The sequence below is a fragment of the Podarcis raffonei genome, chromosome 1 (genome assembly GCF_027172205.1).
Source record: "Podarcis raffonei isolate rPodRaf1 chromosome 1, rPodRaf1.pri, whole genome shotgun sequence".
Classification (NCBI taxonomy): Eukaryota; Metazoa; Chordata; class Lepidosauria; order Squamata; family Lacertidae; genus Podarcis; species Podarcis raffonei.
Window position 1 is genome coordinate 129412290 of NC_070602.1, and position 7062 is coordinate 129419351.

Sequence of the window (7062 nt, forward strand, 5' to 3'; positions counted from 1 at the left end):
TAACGAGACCCAGCTTTACAGCTGTGAAGCGTAGCAGGTGCTGCTGAGTTGTATTTGATTAAGGTGTGTCAGCATTTGGGTGTAGTATATAAGGAGCAGCACCTAGCTCTCCCATTACCCTGGGGGATGGGTTGGTGGTTGGGTCTGGTTTGGTTGTTAATGTACTTAGTGTAAAAGGAGTTTTTGTTTTTCTTATTAAAACCTTGTTTAAGTTATTTTTGAGTCCTTTCTTTTTAATGCATGATCTCCCCAGCAAGCTCTCTGCAGCGTTACCATACTGCAAACAGCCAACACCTCCTTCTGCTTAAAGGTAAAGGTAAAGGGACCCCTGACCATTAGGTCCAGTCGTGACCGACTTTGGGGTTGTGGCACTCATCTCGCTTTATTGGCCGAGGGAGCCGGCATACAGCTTCTGGGTCATGTGGCCAGCATGACTAAGCCGCTTCTGGCGAACCAGAGCAGCGCACAGAAACGCCGTTTACCTTCCCGCCAGAGCGGTACCTATTTATCTACTTGCACTTTGACGTGCTTTCGAACTGCTAGGTTGGCAGGAGCTGGGACCGAGCAATGGGAGCTCACCCTGTCGTGGGGATTCGAACCGCTGACTTTCTGATCGGCAAGTCCTAGGCTCTGTGGTTTAACCCACAGCGCCACCTGCGTCCCTCTCCTTCTGCTTAGAAGATGATAAATCTAATGATTAAGGGAAGGAGGAGACGTTCATCTTTATCGTGCTGAAGCGGATGAAGAAGGTATCCGTTCTTCATTTTAAGAACCAGTGAGGTGTATTTTAATTTGAAATAATTCAAATTAATTCAGCAGTGCCAGTCAACTGTTATCCAGGTAAAGTAGTTCTAAATCAATCTGTCCAATCAGATGTCAGTCAACATATTAAAGTGAATCATCTGGACATTCAATGAAGATGGTTCAGTCAAATCTTCAAAGCCAGCCAGCTACTCCCCTGTAAAAAGCGGCCCAGAATAAAACAAGGCTGATTTAGCTGTGTCTCAACTAAAGATAATTTATCCGAGTCAGTCAGTCATCAAAATTAATTACCACATTTCATTCAAGAATAATCAATATTGCCTATAAATCCTGGTTTCAGTTCTTAAAGTTCCTATGATGTTCTTGTCCCACAGAATTCTCCAGCTTTCATCTAGATGAATATCAGCCAAGATTTTTGTTTGATGCCCACAGTTATTAATTTCTTACAAGCCCAGAATCTAAAATTCATTGCCTTTTTAAATCCATGGCTTATAAATTATATTGAATTAGCCCAAGAATGACTTAATCTTGAAGTTATAGTTGACACTTCTCTATACTGTACAGTGATTTAATTCCCATTGTACATTGTGTGTCCAATTGAATATAGCTGGAAAGATGTTCTGATGTTGTTGTTTAGTCAACATCAGTCATTTAGTCATGTCCAACTCTTCATGACCCCATGGACCAGAGCACGCCAGGCACTCCTGTCTTCCACTGCCTCCCACAGTTTGGTCAAACTCATGCTGGTAGCTTCAAGAACACTGTCCAACCATCTTGTCCTCTGTCGTCCCTTCTCCTTGTGCCCTCCATCTTTCCCAAAATCAGGGTCTTTTCCAGGGAGTCTTCTCTTCTCATGAGGTGGCCAAAGTCTTGGAGCCTCAGCTTCAGGATCTGTCCTTCCAGTGAGCACTCAGGGCTGATTTCCCTAAGAATGGATAGGTTTGATCTTCTTGCAGTCCATGGAACTCTCAAGAGTCTCCTCCAGCACCATAATTCAAAAGCATCAATTCTGTTGATGTTCTGATATGGCAACTAAGTAACCATGAGTTCAGGCACTAGCTCAGAGTAGAGTTGGAAGGAACACCAAGGGCCATCTAGTCCAACCCCCTGCAAGGCAGGATTCTTAGCTGGACGTGTGGTTTTTCTTGGTGGCAACCCTGATGGTAGAATTCCTTTCCCAGGGAATTGTGACTGTCACCCATGCCATCAAGTTTTAGACACCTACTAAAAACATTTTTGTTTCTCCAGGACTCTAGCACAAAATATTTGCCCTGAATCGCAGTATCATTATTGTTGTGGTATGGTTTTTAATTTTATTATTACCAGAGTTACTACCCCTCCCCTATCAACCCCCCCCCCAAATCTGCTTCCTGATATTTCTGTCCCATTCATCCAAACAATATACGGACAAGAGTTATAGTATGTTACAGTGGTACCTCGGGTTAAATACTTAATTTGTTCCGGGGGTCCATACTTAACCTGAAACTGTTCTTAACCTGAAGCACCACTTTAGCTAATGGGGCCTCCTGCTGCCGCCATGCCGCCGGAGCCTGATTTCTGTTCTTATCCTGAAGCAAAGTTCTTAACCTGAAGCACTATTTCTGGGTTAGCGGAGTGTGTAACCTGAAGCGTATGTAACCTGAAGCATATGTAACCCGAGGTACCACTGTACTGTATTCTTCCGTGTATAAGACGATGCTTTTTGCTAAAATATTTCAGGCAAATATTGGGAGTCGAACAACTCAAGCACGAACAACTCAAGGCTGATCTCTCCCAAAGAAGCTCAACAACTGTGTCTTAACTCCCTCCCCAAAAAAGCTCCACACACAAAAAGCTCAACAACTCAATAAATATGGATTTTTAAATTTTGGGTTCAAAACAATAGGTAAAGGTAAAGGTACCCCTGCCCGTACGGGCCAGTCGTGTCCGACTCTAGGGTTGTGCGCTCATCTCGCTTAAGAGGCCGGGAGCCAGCGCTGTCCGCAGACACTTCCGGGTCACGTGGCCAGCGTGACGAAGCTGCTCTGGCGAGCTGGCACCAGTGCAGCACACGGAAACGCCGTTTACCTTCCCGCTATAAAGCGGTACCTATTTATCTACTTGCACTTAGGGGTGCTTTCGAACTGCTAGGTGGGCAGGAGCTGGGACCGAAAGACGGGAGCTCACCCCGCCGCGGGATTCAAACCGCCGACCATACGATCGGCAAGTCCTAGGCACTGAGGTTTTACCCACAGCGCTACCCACGTCCCTCCGTTCAAAACAATAGGGGTCGTCTTATACATGGAAAAATATGGTACATTATTTTCTGTCTTTCCACAATTAGCTTCAACGGGACAAATGTATCTTTCCCTACAACACACACGCACACACACACATTATCAATCCGCCAAGCTTTGAAATACAGCGTTTAAAACGGTCCCCTTCTATCAGCCCCATCAAATCTTTCTCCTCTTCTGTGTGCGGAGAGGATTAAGCTTTTTGCTGTCATGCAACATTAAAATAAGAAGGCGCACACAAGGCTGACATGCATTTGACAAAAAATTAATGATTTGTATATCACTTTAATGCCTTGAATCTGCATTTCATGTATGCTAATTAGGTCATAATGGGCCTGTTTGAGAACTGAACTGTCATCTTGCCACTGTGCTGGTTTCTGGAAGTGGAGATAGAGCTGCCTTCCCCCCCCCACCCCCCCCAGTTGGCTCAGAGCTTGCGTGCTGCAACCTGGCAGATCTGTTTGCTGAGCCCAGCTTCCCACCATCCCCTCCACTTTACAAGACAATTGTTCTGAGGATGGGGGAGCCTTCATCTATCAGGGTTATAATGGCATATCTCCACCAGCTAGTTCCTGGGCCCTGCAATACACCCTAGCAGGAGAAGAGAGTACAGTAGCTATATCTAAATGATTGATTCGTAGACTTTTCAAGCTGTCATAGTATATCTCGTAGGGCAGCTGTCAGCTTCTCAGATACATGAAGTTGTATTTATGCAGCACATTATGGGGGAGAGGAAAAATCTAACTCTCTTATTTATGGACAAGGAAGGCTGTAAAACTTAGAAAACAACAACGGCGAAGGATTCAAACTGGGGCTATATTTTATTCTCTTATTGAAAAGCCTCTCCTATCTGGCTGCTGCAGGAAAATAACATCTCTGCCTTTTCATGCAGATCTTCTCTCTGAGGCAGGAGCAGTGCCAGTGTTTCCTACACAAAGGTATGCACAACAAAGAGAGCTTGGGAGAGAGAAATGGATGCCAATCTGGTGCCAGGAAACGGTGTACCTCACGATAACATTATAGGGGATCTTTCTCTGGTCATAGCAGCAACAGATTTTGAGGGGTTCAGAGTGTTAAGTTGTGGGTGAACATATCAGACGACACAGCGATTCTTCAAACAGCTCTTGTTTATTCACAGACCCAGAACAGAACTGAACTGAAGGGCTCAGCCAGCCTGCTTATATAGAGCTCCAGTACAACGTTACTGTAACAACTTTCTAAAACTATCCAATCACTGGACGTCACTTTCGATCCTTCATTTGCATAACTATCTACAGTATCCCCCTGCTGGCCCAGGGTGAGAACTTCAGTACATAACACGGAGAAACCCAAAGAGAAACCCAGGCAACGTCCTAGCAATTAGTGCATGCAACTGTTGTGGAAGTTATGCCTTTGCATACCCTCCAAGATTTCTCCAATGAAAACAGGGACGTCCCATTCCATAATGACAATTTTACCATTTATACCTCGCCCATCGTATTGGGTTGCCCCAGCCACTCTGGGCGGCTTCCAACATATATACAGTGGTACCTCGGGTTACATATGCTTCAGGTTACATACGCTTCACGTTACAGACTCCGCTAACCCAGAAATAGCGCTTCAGGTTAAGAACTTTGCTTCAGGATAAGAACAGAAATTGTGCTCCGGCGGCGTGGCGGCAGCAGGAGGCCCCATTAGCTAAAGTGGTGCTTCAGGTTAAGAACAGTTTCAGGTTAAGAATGGACCTCCGGAACGAATTAAATACTTAACCCGAGGTACCACTGTAAAAACATAATAAAACATTTTTAAAAACCCTTCCCTATACAGGATTGCGTTCAGACGGCTCAGGGGTTGGATAAATCCATACCCTCCAAATTTCTCCAGTGAAAATAGGAACATCCTTCCACCCCCTCCAACATTTCTCCAATGAAAATAGGGGCATCCTAAGGAAAAGTGGGACATTCTGGGGTCAAATCAGAAACTGGGACGGCTTCTCTAAATCAGGGACGTCCCTGGAAAACAGGGACACTTGGAAGAGTCTGCCTTTGCTGGGGATACTTTCTGAAGAATATTCAGGAGCTCACAAGAATGACAGCAAGCAAAGTGTGCTTTAGCAGAAATCAGGAGAGTTCAGAGCGCAAGGTATGCACCACAGAGGACCTTAAGGTCCACAAATGACAACATTTCGGAGGTCCCAAGTCGCAAGGTGTTTAGATTGGTCTCAACTAGGGCCAGGGCCTTTTCAGTACTGGCCCCGACTTGGTGGAACGCTCTGTCACAAGAGACTAGGGCCCTGCGGGACTTGACATCTTTCCGCAGGGCCTGCAAGACAGAGCTGTTCAACCTCACCTTTGGTTTGGACTCAGTCTGACCCTTATGTTTCCCTTCCCCCTTATGGTTTTGATCTATGGGCTACATTTAAAATGAGGCTGCATTTTAAATTATATTTTAACCTATGTTTTAAATTGGGTCCCCCCTATTATGTTTTTACTGTAATTTTACTGGTGTTAGCCGCCCTGAGCCCGGCTTCGGCTGGAGAGGGCGGGGTATAAATAAAATTTATTATTATTATTATTATTATTATTATTATTATTATTATTATTATTATTGGGCTGGCCCAAGACATTTTGCTGCCTGGGGCGAATGACTAGATAGTGTCTCTGTTCCACCTACTCAGGAGAATGGGGATACTTCAGGGGACTGTTTCCTCCAAGCACACTGCCTCCGTCATCTGAGATAGAAATTGTTATGTACTGAAGTTCTCACCCTGGGCCAGCAGGAGGATACTGTAGATAGTTATGCAAATAAGGGATCGAAAGTGACGTTCAGTGATTGGATAGTTTTAGAAAGTTGTTACAGTAACGTTGTACTGGAGCTCTGTATAAGCAGGCTGACTGAACCCTTCAGTTCAGTTCTGTCCTGGCCTGTGAATAAACAAGAGCTGTTTGAAGAATCGCTGTGTTGTCTGATATGTTCACCCACAACTTAACAGAAATCTCGCTCTGCTGCCCAACAGTCAGACTGGTCCTGCATACCTCAGGGGAAGAGCACATCTTCTCCATGCAGAAGGTCCCCTACACCAGCTCAGCAACCAAGACAGCTGCTTTTCTGCTCAGCCATGAAACTTACCGGGTAGCCTTGGGCAACTCAGTCTAAATTGCCTTGCCCTGCTGTTGCGAGGGTAAACATGGGCTCCCGTCATCTGCAAAGGGAGCGCAGGGTGACAACCCTTTCTTTCGCCCAATCCCTTTTGTGGTGTGCCTCTCAGATTGTCAGCCTGAGGACGTTGTTGTTGTTGTTTAGTCGTTTAGTCACGTCCGACTCTTCGTGACCCCATGGACTAGAGCACACCAGGTACTTCTGTCTTCCACTGCCTCCCACAGTTTGGTCAGACTCATGTTTGTAGCTTCGAGAACACTGTCCAACCAATTTATCCTCTGTCGTCCCCTTCTCCTTGTGCCCTCCATCTTTCCCAACATCAGGGTCTTTTCCAGGGAGTCTTCTCTTCTCATGAGGTGGCCAAAGTATTGGAGCCTCAGCTTCAGGATCTGTCCTTCCAGTGAGCACTCAGGGCTGATTTCCTTCAGAATTGAGAGGTTTGATCTTCTTGCAGTCCATGGGACTCTCAAGAGTCTCCTCCAGCACCAGAATTCAAAAGCATCAATTCTTCGGCGATCAGCCTTCTTTATGGTCCAGCTTTCACTTCCATACATCACTACTGGGAAAACCATAGCTCTTACTATACAGACCTTTGTTGGCAACAGCCTGAGGACAGGCTCTGTCTTATTGCTGATACTTGTAAGCCACTCTGGGCTGGGTTTTGGTTTTTAACTGTAGAGTGGGGTACAAATGCTTCAGATGGATAAACAGAGAGATATAAAGTCTCTGGCTGGAATGGCATGGCCTATTTTTAATACCTGAACTTCAGGTATGTTTTTCTCCTGTGTGTCTTGGCTCTTTTTGGATGCCTTCAGAGTGTAATATTAATGCTTGCCTGAAGCAAAAACATAGTTCTTTCTCTTCCCCTTCTACATATGAATGTGTT